The sequence below is a fragment of the Pantherophis guttatus genome, chromosome 4 (assembly GCF_059756535.1).
Source record: "Pantherophis guttatus breed Tessera chromosome 4, ASM5975653v1, whole genome shotgun sequence".
NCBI classification, from domain to species: domain Eukaryota; kingdom Metazoa; phylum Chordata; class Lepidosauria; order Squamata; family Colubridae; genus Pantherophis; species Pantherophis guttatus.
This window is the reverse complement of record NC_142066.1, coordinates 60,252,071-60,270,501: the sequence shown is the minus strand read 5'-3', so window position 1 is coordinate 60,270,501 and position 18,431 is coordinate 60,252,071. Positions and strand designations below refer to the sequence as shown.

The 18,431-nt window shown below is 42.6% G+C and overlaps 1 protein-coding gene across 6 annotated transcripts in view; it reads left to right on the top strand.

Annotated features, from left to right (window-relative positions):
- The window catches only part of TANC2 (tetratricopeptide repeat, ankyrin repeat and coiled-coil containing 2), a 376,797-nt gene that overhangs the window by 57,226 nt on the left and 301,140 nt on the right, over window positions 1-18,431 (top strand). The window lies entirely within an intron of this gene.

Below are 18,431 nucleotides of genomic sequence, written 5' to 3'. Positions count from 1 at the left end.
AATAATTCCTAGCCCCTTACTCTAGGTCAGAATCAAGACAGGGAAATTTGAATCTCTCTTATTCTGTAAACCTCTGAGTATAACCCCTCCGCCCCCCCACCCCCCCAAAGAAGATATCAGTGCTTCACTTTTTGTCAGCTTTTTGAGATGGGCAAGATCAAGAAACAGCAGGGATTGTTTTGAATGTAGAATAAAATAAAACAATTTTGAAAACCTATCAACATTTCTCTCTATTGCATCATATACTAAACAATATCAACACAGGTTTATTTTGAGTTTTTTTTTCTTGCTTTCCTCTTTTTAGAGTAATTGCTTCTGAAACACTCTCTAAAGGTATCTTTCGGATTCCCAATGCCAGATAACTTCAAATCAACACCCGTGGAAAAATCACTTTCCCTTCCCCTGCACAAAGATGGACCAGGCAATTCATACTGAAAGGGCAGGGGGCATTGTCTCTCATTTGTCCCTCTCTCCCTCATTTGTAGATGAATCTGGCAGCTTACAATGTCAAAGTAGCAGAGATTTTTTTTCTCCATATATTCTTTCACTGCCATACTCAACTTTAGTTGTTTTGTTTATAATTGTTTTAGCTGTTGTGTTCTATTTTAGTCTGCATTGTTAAAAAAACCCATTTTTTGGACATGTTGTGAAGTTAAAAAGTTTGGTTTGAAGGGTCAGATTGTCTTTCATCACATTTGTTTTCATCTCATGACATGGGAATTTTACTTCTGTCAAGAGGCACCATTGTTGGGCTGCACTTAAAGCATCAGTTGGCCTTTATATAGCCATGCCAGTTGGGGATGATTAATCACACATTTCTTAGTTCTAGGATATTTCTGATGTGAGTCTCATGTAAAAATGAAAGAAATCAAGATATCACCCTGATAACTACCATATTTGCCCAAACCATCAGAAAATATTTTATTCATGAATCCGGAAAAGACCACTGTTACTCAGTCAAAAGGGCTGTGTATTACTGTGTATTCAGATTTGCCATACTGGGTATTAAAAGCTGTTAAATATTCATAGCCCTCTTTCATTAGATCAAATGGTAAATTCCTCTCAAGCCCAGCCTAGTGAAAATACATGCTTTCTGAAAGTGATCAAGGAGATCTAAAATAAGAGCTACTATGTAATTGTTCTTAATAGCCACAGAATTTAGAATCTACAATCATGAGCAGGCTTCCAAGAATTATATTTCTTTTAAAATAAAAATTTAGACTGTACATACAGGGATGAAAGTATGTCATTTTCCAGCTGACCCATCAAAAATGGGTAAAATTTTAGCTAGATGTGACTGACTGAAGAGAGGTTCTACAGAACAGATGGGATTGCTGCTGTTATATTACCTACTGTGTTGAATAGCATCTTCTTGTCTGAGGTGCTAGATTCCATTGCTGAGTTGGTGATTCTTCAGGAACCAATAGCAACAATAATTTATTGCCTCAAAATACTGGGGTGGGTCAGGATTTCCTGGCCACTATGACAGCCATGGGCTATCCAAAGTCCTAATGGGCCCAATACATACTGGGATTCATATATTCAATATAACTTTTCTTTGGGACTATTAACACATGGATCAGGAGGATGTTATCAGTTTGTTGTGGTCAGATGGCTTTCTGATTGCTTTTCAACTTACATATATAAGACACTCCGAAGTATAAGACGCATCTAGCTTTTGAGGAGGAAAACAAGAAAAAAAAACCTGCCTCTGCCTCCCAGCAATTTGCCTCATTGCAGCAAACAGCAAACAGCTTCAGCACAGCCTGATTTAGCATGAGCAGCTGATTGGCGGTTGGATCTGCCTCCCAGAATACCGCCTATCAGCTGTTCCAGACTGCAGGGATTTTCGGCCTCTGTGCATCCCATTTTTAGCCTCCGTGCATCCTGTTTTTGGCCTCCGAGCGCCCCATTTTTGGCTTCTGCATGTCTCATTTTCAGCTCGTTCCAGGCGGTGGGGATCACCACTGCCACCACCTATCCCTGCTGCCTGGGACGGGCTGAAAATGGGGCATGTGGAGGCCGAAAACAGGATGCACAGAGGCCGAAAATGCAGCGCACAGAGGTAGCGATAGATGGCAGCAGCGATGGGCGGTAACGGCGGCGACGGGCAGTGATGATCCCCGCAGCCTGGGACAGCTGATAAGTGATATTCCGGGAGGCCGTTATAACTGCCAATCATCTGCTCATGCTAAACCAGGCTGTGCTTAAACTGACCACACTGTTTGCTGCAAGGAGGGAAATTGCTGGGAGACAGAGGATGAAGGGTGGGGGCCAGCGGGTGGGCGGGACTTTGGTAACTTTCGTTGTATAAGATGCACAAACATTTCCACCCACTTTTTTTGGGGAGGGAAGTCCGTTTTATAGTCCAAAAAGTGTAGTATTTTGGTTTACAACTGTCTGGGGCTGCTGGGAGTTGCCTGGCAGAGTGGTGGGAGCGGGGTGGGAGTTTGCAGGTGAGGGGGTTGGATGGATGGATGGGAGGCAGGCAATGCCCAGCGAACAGTTGACGAGTGGCTGTGTTGCGCTGCCACAGTAGTGCAACACAGCAGAAATCATGAGGTGGCCACGCTCACTGTCTCCTGCACGCCCAAAGTAGTAAGACCCCCCCAATAATAAGGCCAAGCCCTTATTTCGGGTTTCAAAAAAATATAAGACAGAGTCTTATTTTAGGGGAAATACGGTATACACACACACACACATGTATATGCATATACATATACACATATATATACACACACACACACACAGACCCAGATGGTTGGGGGAAATACATTGATTCTGTAAACCTCTTAGAGAGGGCTGTAAAGCATGTGAAGTGGTATATACGTCTAAGTGCTATTGCTATTGTTATATTGTTTTTCTTTCTTTTTATTTGTAAATTTTCTAGAATTATAAAAGAATCAGGTGATCTTAAAGTTAGATTTAATATCTAAATCAATGAATCAGCAAAATATTTTCCTGTGTTCAAATCATAGGACCATTGGAACATGACTGCAAAGAACCAGCCCTATATTTATCAGATCTAAACTGTGGAGGTATATTGGAAAAGGTGATTTATTTTGTTTACATTCCATTGCAAAGATCCAGTAATTGTAAGATGATTTCCTTATTGTTGATCTTTAAAATATAATCAATAGAACTGGATTTCTAAACTGAACAGAAATGAATGAATGAATGAATGAATATCTCTCCCCTGGCTCAAACTGATGAAGGGAGGAGAATTTGTGGCTCAGAGGTTAATACAATTGCCTAACATACAGGCAGCCCAAGTTCGAATCCAAGTAAGGGTATGGCTAGCTGATGAGAGCTAAATAGCTTAAAATATATCTATATTAGTCTCCCTTTTTTTTTTTATTAGCGAAATATAAATTATACACACACACACACACACACACACACACACACACACACACACCTACATACATACACACATATACACACACACACATATATATATACATATATGTATGTATGTATGTATCGGGTGAAATGTAAAATCTGTTACTACCGGTTCTGTGGGCATGGCTTGGTATGGAGGGGTAATGTGACTGGGTGGGCGTGGCCAACATTTTTTTAAAAAAAAACTTTTCAAAGCATTTTTTTCTAATGCTTTGAAAAGCCTCTCTGCCGATCAGGAACTCAGGTGGGATCATCAGAGAGGCTTTTTAAAAAATGTCTCTCTACCGATCAGGGAACTCAGCTGGGATCGTCAGAGACTTTTCAAAGCATTTTTTTTAACCACCTCTTTGGCTGAAGAGATTGCAGAAAAAAATGCTTTGAAAAGCCTCTGATGATCCCAGCTGAGCTGCGCAATCATCAAAGGCTTTTTTTTTTACTTTTAAAAGCATTTTTTCATCGGAAAAGGTTGTAGAAAAAATGCTTTTAAAAGTAAAAAAAAAAAAAGCCTCTGATGATCGTGCGGCTCAGCTGGGCATGGTGGTGGTGGTGGGGGGCAGAGATATTTGCTACCGGTTCTCCGAACCATCCGCTGCCATCGCTACCGGATCAGGTGATCCGGTCCGAACCGGGAGCATTTCACCCCTGGTATGTAGGTATGTATGTATGTATACATACACACCGTGATTTCCTTGATCAGGGTGTGACATTGTCCAGATGAGGGTTGTATCAGTCGGATATGTTGCTGGCTGAGTCATAGTTTTTGACCATGTCCCTTGCTCCTCCCTTTCAGGCTCAGTTTCGACACAGTTGGTCTGAGAGAAACATCTGCAGATCTGGCTCTACAGCCCGGGTCTGTTCGATATCACAGTTTTTGTGAGGGTTTTTTTTTGACCACTTAATTTACTTTACTTTTTCTTTATCTTTACATTTGTCTTTTTCCTTTTAATTTTTCTAAGGTATTTAGAAAAAATACCTTAGAAGGTATTTTTAAGCTATTTATTTCTTGTAGCCTGCTGGTGTTTGCATTACTGGAGCAACCTGGTCTCCCAGGCTTGCTTCGCTCCTGGCAGCGGCCGTTTTGGAAGCCCCATTTTAAAGGGAAATTTTCCTTTTCTTCCCTTTTTGTTTTGGTGGGTTTTTTTCAGCACTATTCCACCAATGATTACAAAAAGGGCTCAGACCATTATACCACCAGTGATTTAAAGTGATTTCCTGGTGTTAAACTCAGGATCCCTCAATACGGCCACCGCCCTCAGCTCCCAGAACCGCCAATCAGCTGTAGGGCAGCTCTTTGAAGCACTGCGGCATTTTTAAACACAGTTTTGCCGCTTTGCCACCAACGAGGCTGCAGCAGAGGTTTGGAAGCTTTTTTCCTCCCCCTCTTACCAGCAATGAGATCTAAGGAGAGTGGCAAGTTTCTTCCTTGCCTTCTTCCTGTGTCATTTCCAGCCAACGGTTCTTAGGATCGTGGCTGTAGAGGCGCTGAAGAGGTCAGTTCTAGGGCTTCCTAGACAGTCACCTCTGGAGCAGAGTTGATCCTGCTCACGTGTGACCTGGCAGCCATCGTGCTTAATGTCAGAGTTGTCACTATCTTTGTTTATCAATCTACATGGCGAAAGTGAAACTAAATCTTCTCCAGTCGACATCTTGGTCGCAGTGAGTATACTAAAGATGGCGTTTTGTTCTTCCCAAGGGGAGGGAAATACTATGTCCACAGGAAAGAAATCGACTTGCAAACGCAAGCACCTTTCCAAAGCAGAGGAAAAGGATTTAGAAAGGAGGCATAAATCCTTAGAAAAGCAAATTAGCAGGGTTATTGCAACTGTGCCCGGTAAGGAGACTTCTCCTCCCCCATTCACCCCCCTATTCCGGCTGTTAGCCAGGCTTGGTCATCGGAGGAAGAGGGAACAGTACTTCAGCAGGAACAAAGCTCCTTCCTTAACCCTTTTGCAAGCCAGTTAATTACTCCTACAACTCCTGAATATGGTGGGCATGTGGCAGCAGTTGCTTCTACAAGGAAATTCCCCATGACTGTGCAAACCCCTGAAGATCCTTTTAAAAATCTGCCAGAAGAATTGAGGATTTGGATTGATCAAGCCATTGCTTCTTGAATGGCAGCTACCTTTCATGGTCACCATTCTGGTTCTGTTATTTCAGAGCTCTCTCTCAAATTAGAGGTTCCGCTGCAGTCAGCCTTATTGGTTCTCATTCTCCTGCAGCCTCCAGAGCTAGTGAAGTCTTTCTGTTTGAGGAAGAGCGTCATTCTGATCTATCAGATGATGAAGGGATAATTTAAGATCAACCTGCCTTTACAGGTTTATTTCTCCCTAATAAATTCAAGTCTTTATTGCATAAGGCTCGCTTAACGGCTGCCTTAAAGGAAGATAAATATCTTAAAGAGATGCAAGAGGCCCAGCAGGGTGGATTACAGGGACTTTTTTCTGAGCCCCCCCCCCGAGCAGTGTTATGTTCCAACTCCACAGCTGTTCATAGACGTGGTAAAAAAACAGTGGGCTGGGCCTGCAACCATGGCTTCTGCACATGGTTCAGATAAGAAATATTATGCGGCTGCTCCAAAGTTTGCTCAACTCTTACAAGTTCCCCCAGTGGACAGCCCTGTAGCAGCCCTTTCATCTTCATCTTCATATGGGGCAGGGGATACCTCTGAAGGTCTACGACCAGAGGACAAAAAATTGGAATTTCTTTTTTAAAAAAACCATCAGACTTTTTGCCCATCAGACATGGGCAATTCAATCAGTTTCATCAGCCTCATTTGTTAACAGAACTACCATCCTTTGGCTTCAACAGCTACAGGCAAGGGTGCCCCCCAGTGAGGTTCGCCTCCATCAGGATATTAATAAAATCATTGCTGCTACTCAATTTTCAGCAGATGCAACCTTGAATTCGGCTAAATTTGCATCCAGAGCCTTAGCCTTTACAGTTTCAGCCCATAGAATGCTCTGGCTTCGCCAGTGCCCTGCTGATCTTAAGGCCATATTGGTGCTGCAGCTCCATATTCTGCAGAAAAATTATTTGGTGAATCGCTTGATCCTCTTCGGGACAAGCAAAAGATTTTGCCTGCAATGTACAAACGGACTGACAGAAGGTCATCTCCATATTATGGAGAGCTTCCTTATGTTCTTACTCCCATGGAAGTCCCTCCAGGCAGGGATACCTTCAGGGATCTTATAGGTCTTCGGACCGCCAATACTTTTGGGATAGGAACAGGCAATTCCAGTCCAAGCGGCCCTTTCGCGGTTCTGGCTACCGCCAGTCCTGCAGTCTGGCTACCGCCAGTCCCGCCATATCGTCCAATAGGGGGTCGCCTGTCCCTCTTTGCGGACAGGTGGGAAAAGTCAACACCAGACCTCTGGGTCCTTTCAATAGTGAAATTCAGCCTCCCCCTGGAATTCCTCACCAAACCTCCGACCCGCTTCCTTCAATGTCCACCTTCCAAAAGTGAATCTAGATGTCAATTGATGAACCAGGCTGTTCAGCACCTCCTGCATATACACGCCATAGAGGAAGTCCCCCATGAACAGTGGAAACAGGGATATTACTCCATCCTGTTCGTAGTTCCGAAACGATCGGGGTGGGGGTGGGGGTGGAGAACCATTCTGGATTTAAAAAATCTCAACTCCCACATAGTGTATCGCAGATTCAAAATGTGTTCACTAACCTCTATTCTTCAAGGGATTCGTCCCAACGATTTTCTAGTTTCCATAGACCTCATGGAAGCTTACCTTCACATCCCCATCCTGCCAAAACATCGACAATATCTCTGATTCAGCTATGCAGGCAAGCATTTCCAATACCGGGCTCTTCCCTTCGGGCTGGCATCTGCACCAAGGGTATTCACGAAGGTCCTGGCGGTCATGGCAGCTCACCTGAGACAAAACCCGGCTCCAGGCTTACCTGGACGATATTCTGATTCAGGTGTTGTGGCTCCGTTGCCTGAGCCTGGGCTATCGACAGATGCAGACTCTGAGAGTGAGGGAGAGGAGTTGGCAAGACCTCCCTCTCCAGGACCCTCCTCTCTGGCAATGCCTCCGGAGGACACCGAAGGCCAAACTATAGGCTTAGAGCCAAGCACGTCCCCACAGCCACAGGTGGATAGCGACAAAGAAGATAAGTGCTGGCTGGACCCACGACAGAGGCACAGGGAGAAGCATGCACAGCAGAAGGGAAGGCGTGCCAGAGATTAGCTGAGTCACTGGACCACACCCCACAGGGTATAAATGTGGGTGTGGTGGCCGGTTCAGTTTGTGATGAGCAAAAACTGGAAATACTTCATGATCTCTGCGTTACTGGACTTTGCCTGCTTTATCGGACTGCATTTGGATTAATCCTTGTATTGTTGCTACTCTGCCTGTTTTATCGGAATGCTTGCAGTCTAATCTTTGTTTTGTGTGAGTAAAGTCTGAATTGGCAGCTAGCCACTGGGTTGCTGCCAGCTTTATCTTCAAAGAGTTTTGTCATGTGGCTTATTAACTCTGGGCCGTCTGTGGGGGTGCGTGTGAGGTACAGGGACAGAATATCAGGCTCACTCTCGAGACCAAGCCTTACACGACCTGAACCTCACGATCCGAACCTTGAACGATCATGGGTTCCTGGTCAGCTACAAAAAGAGTCAGTTAGTGCCAGTCACCAGGATCATCCATCTTGGCACCATCATGGACGCAGGTCAAGGGACCGTCTACCTGTCTTAGGAACGGAGGTCAGACATCAGGGACTTGGTGACTCATATTTGCAAAAGCCCGTCAGTTCCATTGGCCACTTTATCCAAGTTCCTGGGCAAGATGGTTTCCTGCGTTCAGATCGTTCCATGGCACACCTTCACGCCTGCCACTTGCAGTGGTTCCTGCTTTCCTTTCAATGGAAACGCCAGGCTCACACTGTGTCGACCGTCAGAGTTCCACTCTCAGTCAGGCAATCGCTATATTGGTGGACATCGCCTTCTATAAACAAGGGGTGCCTCTTCATGAATCACAACCGACTTATACTCACTACAGATGCGAGCCTACATGGATGGGGAGCTCATCTCGCATCGCACATAGCTCAAGGCCATTGGTCTGCCTCCGATCTCACCAACCCTATCAACTGGCTAGAGCTGAAGGCCATTCATCTCGCCCTCACGCAATTTCAATGGTTTGTGCAAAACCGCCATGTTCTGGTGTTGACAGACAACATGGCGGCGAAGGCACATGTCAACCATCAGGGAGGACTCGAAGTGTCTCATGGAGGAATCATTTCGCCTAGGCAAGTGGGCAGAGCAACATCTCCTCTCCATCAGAGCGGATCACATAGCGGGGACGGAGAACACACAAGCAGATTTCCTCAGCAGGACCGAATGGCAGATTCATCCTGACATATTCCAGCAGATGTGCGACAGGTTCGGCATTCCAGCCATAGATCTCTTCTCAACGAACCTGAACACCCAGCTTCCTTGCTTCTTCTCAAGGTTCCCGACACCAGGGGCGGAAGGGGTCAATGCTCTTCGTCTCATCTGGCCACCCGGTCTTCACTTCGCCTTCCCACCGTTGCCTCTGATTCCGGCTCTGATTCGGAAGGTCATCACCGACAGGGCAGAAATTATCCTCGCAGCTCCACCCTGGCCACGCCGTCTGTGGTTCGCAGACCTAGTCAGTCTCTCCACATCTCACCCTTGGAGGATTCCACCAGACCAGATTGTGCTGTGTCAGGGAACCCTGCTTCATCCGGACCCTCAGTTGCTCCAACTGACTACATGGCACTTGAAGGGGCCCGTCTAAAGTGGGACAATTATTCGGATAGGGTGAGCCACATTGTTCAAGCCTGTAGATGTAGATCCACAGTCAGACTCTACAATATCACCTGGCTAGCCTTTTATAGGTGGTGTCAATCCCGACGGATAGACCCTGTTTCAGCCTCAGCTTCCCAGATCCTAGAATTCCTCGGGGATGGATTTGACCGTGGCCTGGCCCATAGCACCCTTCGGAGACATGTGGCGGCTCTGTCTACGGCCTTGTCCAGTCCATCTGGACAGCCACTCACTCAGCACCCTGTGATAAAAAAGTTCCTCTGAGGAGCCAGGCTCTTATGGCCCTCCTCAATTCATAGATATCTTACTTGGGATTTGCCCAAGGTCCTTAACGCATTAACTGAGGCTCCCTTCAAACCTCTCCGCACAGTCCACCTTCATTTCCTCGCCCTTAAAGTAGCCTTCCTCACAGCCATAACATCAGCCCGTTGCATATCGGAGCTGGCAGCCCTCTCGGTTAGGGAGGATCTCTGTGTTTTCCAGCCGGACACAGTTATTTTGAGATTGGACCTCTCCTTTATCCTAAAGTTAATTCCCTCTTTCACAGGCCTCAGGAGGTTATTCTACCCAATTTCTGCCCACGGCCCTCTCATACCTTGGAGCGAAGGTGGCATATTTTAGATGTATGGAGGGCTCTAAAAATTTACATCAAATGAACTGCCCCTTTCAGAAAATCTGAGGCCTTATTCGTTTCCTTCTTACCAAGTTTCCTAGGGCACAAGATTTCCTCTGCAACAATTGGTCGCTGTATCAGGGCTTGCATCGCTTCGGCATATCAGGCCCAGGCGATCCCTGTTCCCAGTCGCATTACAGCCCATTCCACTCGGAGTGCTGCTACTTCAGCAGCTTGGGTGACCCAGGCCTCCCTTGAAGAGGTCTGCAGGGCGGCCACCTGGTCTACCCCCTCACCATTCATACATCACTACAAGATAAACGTTTTTGCTTCTGCTGAAGCATCATTTGGCAGGAGGGTTTTGCAGCAGGTGCACCATGCAGGGGTCTCTCCAGGCCTTTTGACATCCCGCCCTTGAGACTGCCAAAACTTTGGTATGTCCCTCATCTGGACAATGCCACACCCTGATCAAGGAAATTGGGCATTGGTCTTACCTTAAATGCCAGATTTCTTAATAGGGGTGACATTGTCCAGCCCATCTCTCTGTCTCAGTGCCTGTGCAGTTAATTGTTCTTGTTCAAGTAGTTTATTTCCAGTTGTCCCGTTGGACCGATTTCTTTACCTGACGATGATGGTTCCTGTTGGAGATCCTTCTTGTGGCCTTTCTTCGCCGAAACTGAGCCTGAAAGGGAGGAGCAAGGGGCGTGGTCAAAAACTATGACTCAGCCAGCATCAGATCCGACTGATACAACCCTCATCTGGACTGTGTCACCCCTATCAAGAAATCTGGCATTTAAGGCTTCCGGTCTGGCTTCCGTCGCCGCCAGACAGTCCTCTGAAACCGCCAGCCCCGTTGTCTGTAAAGAGCCGCCTTTACATCTGAAAGGCGGCTCGCAAAACTCCATTTCCTAAAGGAAATGTGAGACAGAACAGGCAAGGGCAGGTAGAGCCCTCTGCGAAGTCCCCAGAGTTCTTTTTTTACTCTTGGGGATGAGCAGGTTGTGGCTCCCTATTTCCGCTCGCTGCTGCTCCGGGCTTTGGGAGAACTCTGCCTTTTTGCAGAGCCAGGCACTGGGACCGGACCAATCAATGAAATTAACAGATGGTTTAATTAAAGAGGACGAGATTTGGATTTGGGACCCTAAACTTGAAAAATTTAGGCAGGAAATTAAAGAAATGATACAACTAAAGTATGATAATCTGCAATGAAAGATTGTAACAGTGACTAATGCTTTTTCAGAAATTGTTATAAAGATGGATACAAATATCAAGTTATTAGAGTCTAAAATGGAGGAAGTTGATGATAAGATTTATAATTTGGACAATAAAATACAAAGAATTGAAAATGATTTGATAAATATTCAAGACAATAGTTTAGAAGTAAAGTCTAAAAAGGAAGCTGGTCACGAGACTTACAATGCAGAAGATATAAAGCAAGGGATTGAAAAAGAAGTTACAATGATGCAATACAGGCTCACGGAATTTGCGGTTAGAATGAGAGGGTTACAGGAAAATAATAGAGATGATTTAAGAAAAATATCTGCTCAAGTTTCGGCCGGGATTTTAAAGGTTCATCCTGAGGAGGTATCTTGTAAGATCGACAAGGCCTATAGAGTAAATTCTTGGATTGCAAAGCAAAGGCAATTGCCTAGAGATGTGGTGATTTACTTCACAGATTAAGAAATAAGAAATGATATTGTGCAAAAATCCTTTAATTCTACTCTACAATTGTATGGAAGAAAGATCTGGATATATAAAGAGTTGCCGCCTAAGATGCTAAAAGATAGAAAGAAATTTGGACTTTTGGTGACTGAGCTAAAGAAACAAAACATCTCATTCAGGTGGGACGTTCCAGTTGGAATAATATTGAGATATCAAGGAGAAAGATATCAGCTAAATACTGTTGAAAAAGCGGAAGAATTTTACTACAAGGTTCTCAAAAAGCAAAATCAACAAGAGATAGAAATTCAAGATAAGCAGAAGGAGGTGGAAGTAATGGAAAAACAACAAGTTACAGAGGTCTTTGTAGACGAGCCGCTTCTGGATTCTCCTTCAGAGGTCTCAGCTGGACTATTTATAAATACAAGAGAGGCGGCTCTGGATTCTAATGTGATGACTTATCAAGTTACAGACCAGCATGGATATCAATCAGTTGATATACAACTCATAGAACCAGAATGGAGATTTAAGCCACAAAAGCAAAACCAACAAGATCAAGTTATAGATCAGCATGAAAACCAAACAGTTGATATACAGTTTTTAGAAAGGAAATCAGGATGGAGATCTAACCCACAAAAAGTCAAGAAAAGAAGAAGCAGGTCTCACAAAAACAAAAACTTTTAAACTAAACAACAGTGTAATGCCAGTTATTTAAGAGATGATTGAATATATGAAAAGATAGTTGAGGCAAAGTATTGGTTTATATTATCCTGAGGAGAGTGACAGACCTCTGCAGTGCTGTACTTTTGGGATGTGAAAAGGGCCTTAAACTGAATGGATTGGAACTATTACTTTTTTTGGATTCTTTGATAAATGTACTACGTTTATGCTGAGCTACAAGGCGAGAGAGCTATGGAATTGGGGCACGCAGATGATCTGGCTGTTACCCTATTACGGTGGTTGGAATTAATAATTTGGATGAAAGACACCACTATAGACACTATATATAAAGTCACTTGGGTGGTTGTTTGTTTGTTTTTTTTAGAAGATATTTGTTATTGATGGGGGCAGATGGTAATTGAAGATACCGAACATACTGTTGGAATTAGGATGTGATGTTACCCTAACATGGGTGATGGAGTTAACAATCCAGCTGAAAGACATTACAGAAGATATCATATGGATTACAAGCTTAAAGTCTTTTTTAAGAGGATTTTATTTACATAAGGGAATATTTTTTAGTGGTGTGGGCAGAAGAATAAAGATATTAAGAATTATTAAGTATGGTAGTCTTGTAGGAAAGTGGGTGGAGACAGGTTAGCTTATTGATTGTTTAGTTTAAGAAAAGGGATATTATGTTTAGATATGAATATATATAAAAGATTTGAGTTAAGAGATATATCGATGGGGGTGGAGGACTATGAATTGAATAAATGTTAAATTAGGATTTATTATATAGTCTTATAGTGGAAGGTTGCTTTGAAATGTTATATTAATATACATAAAAGATTTGATTTAGGAGATACATGTATGGGGGGGGCAGAAAAAGGGTAGATTATGAGCAGAAATTGCTAAACTGGGAGATATAATAATATTATTATGCTAAATTAGGAGTTATTATATAATGTTATAGTAGAATGTTATTTTGAAATGTATAGTATAAGGGGGATATAAAAATATTATTAGAAAGAAAGGGTCAGCATATGGGGAATGGAGTAAGGGGATGGTAAAGTATTATATAATCTGCTATGAATTTGGGTTTTATTTTGAAGAAGCCACAGGGGGAGGGGAGGGTGAGGGGGGGTTAGGGAGGAGGGGAAAAAAAGGGGGGGGGCATTTGTATTTGAAAAACTTTTTCAATAAAAAAAAAAAGAAATCTGGCATTTAAGGTAAGACAGTGCCCATTTTCCCGAAAATAAGACATGTCCCGAAAATAAGGCCAAGCTTTATTTTTGGGGTGGGCCTAAATATACGCCCTCCCCTGAAAATAAGCCCCCCCTCTCTCTCTCACACACACACGCACACACACAGGTTCCTCACCTCCCCCAACCCACCCAAGGCAGCCACATCCCTGCAAAGTCCTGCGCCCCCCCGTCCCTTTCACCGCCTGTGGCACCAACCGTAAACTTTGAGCGCCTGCTCCTGCTCCATGGTAGCGGCCTGCCCGCTCTCCCCTCCGCTCCCAGGCACCGCGTCCACATAGCCTGCGCTATGGTTTGGAAGCCTCAGAGGCAGAGTTTGGGGGAAAGAAAGAAAGACTTCTGCTGTTTCTCTGCTTTCCTTGCATGCAGCCAAAAGCAGAAGCAGCAGAAGTCTTTCTTTCTCTCCCACAAGCTCTGCCTCTGCCGCAGCCAGGGCAGCGGCCGCTCTGGGAATGTGCTTCCCACTCTATGGTGACGGTGGCCTGAGGCATCCATCAGGGGGGAAGGGGAAGCCTCAGGCCACCATCTCCATAGAGTGATAGTGGTGACCAGCAGGACCAGCAGCAAATCTCAGACTGTAGAATGAAAAGTTGAAAAAAAAGTAAAAAAACCAATCTCAAACTATTTCCATATTATTTTCAGATTTGATTGATGCTTTCCTTAATTGTAGTGGTATTCAAATCACTTTGTTTTTTGTTTTGGCTGAAGCAGTTTCTCACTTATTAAAATTGTGCTGAACTGGTCAAAGATCTATTTTTACACATGAATTTGTACTAACAAATCTAGCAGCTAACAGTAGTTACTGAATGGATTTCTTACTCTGTATCGATTTATACATGTTACCATCAATATATGAAATTAAACATTTTATAGAATGTCTAGGAAATCTATAGAGTGCCAAAAATGGGACATCAAAGTATGAAACACTTAATATTTCATATATTTCTTAGGCATTCTATGCAGCGCCAAAAGGCAAACCGGCGAAGTATAAAATATGTCTGCTGAAATGCCATTCTAGCTTTCCTTGTTGCAACAAGTAAATCAGTACTGGTCTTTTTCTCTTGTTTTTTTTCAGTAAGAAAGCCTTATTTTGAATTTCTTCTTTCATTTTCATATACATCTTTTCAAAAAAGAGTTAGGGTTAAGATTAGCCTAACCTTAACCCTAACCTTTTTCATGATACTCTTCATAGTTTATTTAAATAGTTGTATCATTCTGTGTAATACATAGGTACTGTATTATATCCAAGTATATAGCATATTAAAACAACACAGACATTTCATACTTTGTCTAAAAATATCACACATTTCTTAGGCATTCCATACAATGCCAGTTTTCTACACATTGCTAGTAACATATATTAACGAAGGCTAGACTGAAAAGTAACAGCCCTATAGTTTGTACATCCTTGAATGATTATTTTGTTGTTTTTGTTTTAACTTTTAGATTAGCTGAGCATTTGTCTAAAATCTTATGTATGATATGTATCAATGTGTTTACAAGCCTACTAACATAATCTAGAAAGCATAAAAATTAAGCACTTAAAATTTTATAGGACTGTAGCATTACTTAAGGATTGCTTTTAAAGCTAATTATTACTTTTTTGCTGGAAGGAATTCTGTGCCAAGTTCAAATCACTAATCTTCTTGGAGTTTTTATTTTTCAGACTTTCAGAGGACAAGTTTTAATATAAGTTTTGTGTAATATCAAAGAGATTCCTTTGATTTAAGTTGAAGCAGTTGCAGGTATTCATCAAGTATTATCTTAATGAGATCTGGCAAGAAATAAAAGTATCACTGAATTTCACTTTTGTAATAGGAAGGCTGCCTGGTGAATCAGTTACTTTTTTTTCTGGAAGGCAATTTCCAAAGATCTGGGGCCCATGTGAACTGGTGAGGTACTGCAGTGCGGTCCTGTGCTAGGCCTCCCAGTGTCTCCCACATCTCTTGATTACAATGGGAAGAGCCACAATTGTGATTGTTAAGTGAGGCAATCACATGAATGTTTTACTTAAAACATTCATGTTTTACGTTACAACCATAATCCCTGGATCGACTGTGATCATAGGTTGAGGACTACCTTGTATGTTTATGTTTTGTAACAATATTTTAATATCAATAGTGTGCAATGAATCTAGAACTTATTTGGTTGATAGGACTAGTCAACCAGATGTTTAGACTGGATTTGGCATTTTTGTCCACTTACTGAATGCTTTCCAATGACCTGAGATAGGTAGATTTGTTGTTTGATTGTGTTAAAGGTATCATCGCAGGATGTTAACTGTTCCAAGTAAAGCTGCCGTTTGCTTATTATTATTGCTGTAAAATTTCTTGTTGAAGATTTTTTTTAAAGAATAAAAACTGTATAAATTGAAAGAAAAAAAAAGTAAGGAAAATAGATAAGTAAAAAAACAAAGGAGAAAAAGCAGAGAAGGAAAAAAAGAAGAGCTATAAAAAGAGGCTTTCAGTCTTCTTTTCAGCAAATACATTTAAATTTTATCCTGCATAGGATAAAATTTTATCTTCTTTTAATATTCTATCCTTTCTAATTGTTAAACCCATAAATCATAAGTTCATTTGTTTCTATTTTCAGCAAAAAATCCATAAAGGTTTTCCAATCATTGATGAAACAGTTGGGTTTTCTCTATCAAGCAAATCAATTTTGCCATCATTACAAATGATTAAAATCATACATTTGAAGTACTTTCTACATTCTAGAGAGTTTTTCAGATGTTTAGATCAGGGGTCCCTAATTCCAGGTCTGCAGCCCGGTGCTGGGCCCCAATCAGTTGGGAACTGGTCCTCACAAGGGGCAGGTGAGCAGTGTGTGCACACAAAGCTGCATTTGCATATGTGAAACTATCTCCTCTGCCTCCCACACCGTAAAGCTGGACAGATTAGGAATCACTGGTTTAGATTGTTGCTTTAAGTTTTAAATGTATGCCAAGAGACAATCCATTACAGAAGGAGATCACAATAATATTTCAGTAATCAGAATAAAAACAAAAAGGTTTAGGTAGGTAGGTAAGTAGATGTGTGGTGGAGATGGATGGAAGATAGACAGACAGATGGACTGGATTGCACAGATGGACAGAGCAGGGTGTGGGACAGGCAGATAGGCAACTTTAATGTCCCTAACAAGCATAAAAATCAGTTCCAAAATTAGTTACTACGTTTGTGGAAATTTCAGGGGTGATATATTAAAGAAAAAGCAGATAACTAGTATCAGGCCAGCACGGTGAGAAAGAAGTGAATAATGAACTCTATCAAGTACAGTAGATAGGATAATAAAGCAGAAGATGGCCTACCTTTGCTAGCATGAATGTTCCTTTGTGGTATATAATTCTATAGAGACAATTGGAGTATGTGAAAAGAATATGAAAGATGATCATGAGATGCAGTTTTAGATCTATTATTCTATATAGCCATCTCAAGAACACATACAGTAATTGCATGGGTTTAAGTAAAAACTAATATTAGAAATAGGGCATAAAAACTACACGAGGAGAAATAATTGTCAGTGGTCATCTTCTAAGTTGATATCAGCCAAACTTAAGCTCAGAGAAGATTTCAGCCAATATTTTTAATGTTATATTTTTACTTAAGCTGCTATAGAAGGATATCCAAGTTGTGACTGAAGAGCTGCATTCAGAAAAGGGTGGGAGACTTTAATACTTTGACAAATTTGAATTGAGTGATTTTAAAGTATGAATGATCAGAATATGTACAGAACTGAGCACTGAATGGTGGGTACAGGTAGTCTTCAACATGACCACAATTGGGGCTGGAATTTCAGTTGCTAAACTTTATGATTATAAAGATGTAACACAACAACATTATCACCGTGATCACATTGATCCCCATTGCTTATGTTAAATAAATTTTACTGGTCATTAGCCAAGTACCCATCTCAATCCAAATAATTCTGGATTTGGTCCTTCCCAGCTCCAGTAAATAAAGGATCTGTTTTCAATTCTTCTCCATCTCTTGGTTTACTTCTTACTTTGCCAGGCAACAAGCAGCCCCAGAACTGTACGCCTCTCGAGCTGCTTGCCATGCCTGAGAAGCTCCAGATGCCCTAGCCCAGTCCTACTTGATCTCACTACCCTGCATTCTTACAAGCCTGCCACCCTGCCTCCACTGCTCTAGCTGCTGTTTGCTGCCATCTTCTTACTCCTACTGCTCACAAGGCATGCATGCCTTGGGCAACAAGAGGCTGGCTTTGCTCAGCGAAAAAGAAAATGAAAAAAGAAAAGAAAAGCACAAACCTTAAATGGATCACAGTGCACTAAAATGTTCCTTTGTGCTGCTCTCCTGATTGGGGCTGGCTTTGTATTAAGGAAAGAGGAGGAAAAGCGGAAGCAGACTTTTTTCCTGGTTTTTGCAGCTGAAAGCCAGCCCCAGTCCTGCCCAAGAGCTCTTTGTAAAAGGACATTTTGATGTGCTTGGTCTCTTTAAGCCGTTTCCCTCCTTTTTTGCAGTGCAGAGGCAGCCCCACATAATCCATAATATATTTTGAATAATATATACCCAGTTCCTTAGTTTATCAGTATTTGAGGGTGGAGGTTTGTTCTTCGAGTTTGTGAGTTGGTTTCTAAACATTTTGCTACCAGGTTAGGTAATATCATCAGCAGAATTTAGGAGATGTCAATGTCGCTGTTCTTCTGTGTGTAAGGGCTTTGTGTGGTCAGTAGGTCTTGTGATGGAGAGGTAACGTCAAATGAGGTTCATATCAGGTCAGAGTTTTGTGATGGGTCTTGTGATGTAACAAGTAAGGGTTGTAGTGGGTCTTATGATGGGTCAGGTGTGGGTCTCCAGTGAAAGTCTTGTGATGGGTCCTGTGATGGGGACGTTACATCAGGTGAAGGTCATTGGCTTGGACTCTGACTAGGTAGGTTCAAGCAGGATGTCTGAGGCGGGTCTTGAGAATGTTATCTGGGATGAGTTTGACCCTGTGACTCCTGAGGACGTGGACAGGATGCTGGGGAGGCTGAATGCAACCACATGTGTATTGGACCCGTGTCCCTCCTGGCTGG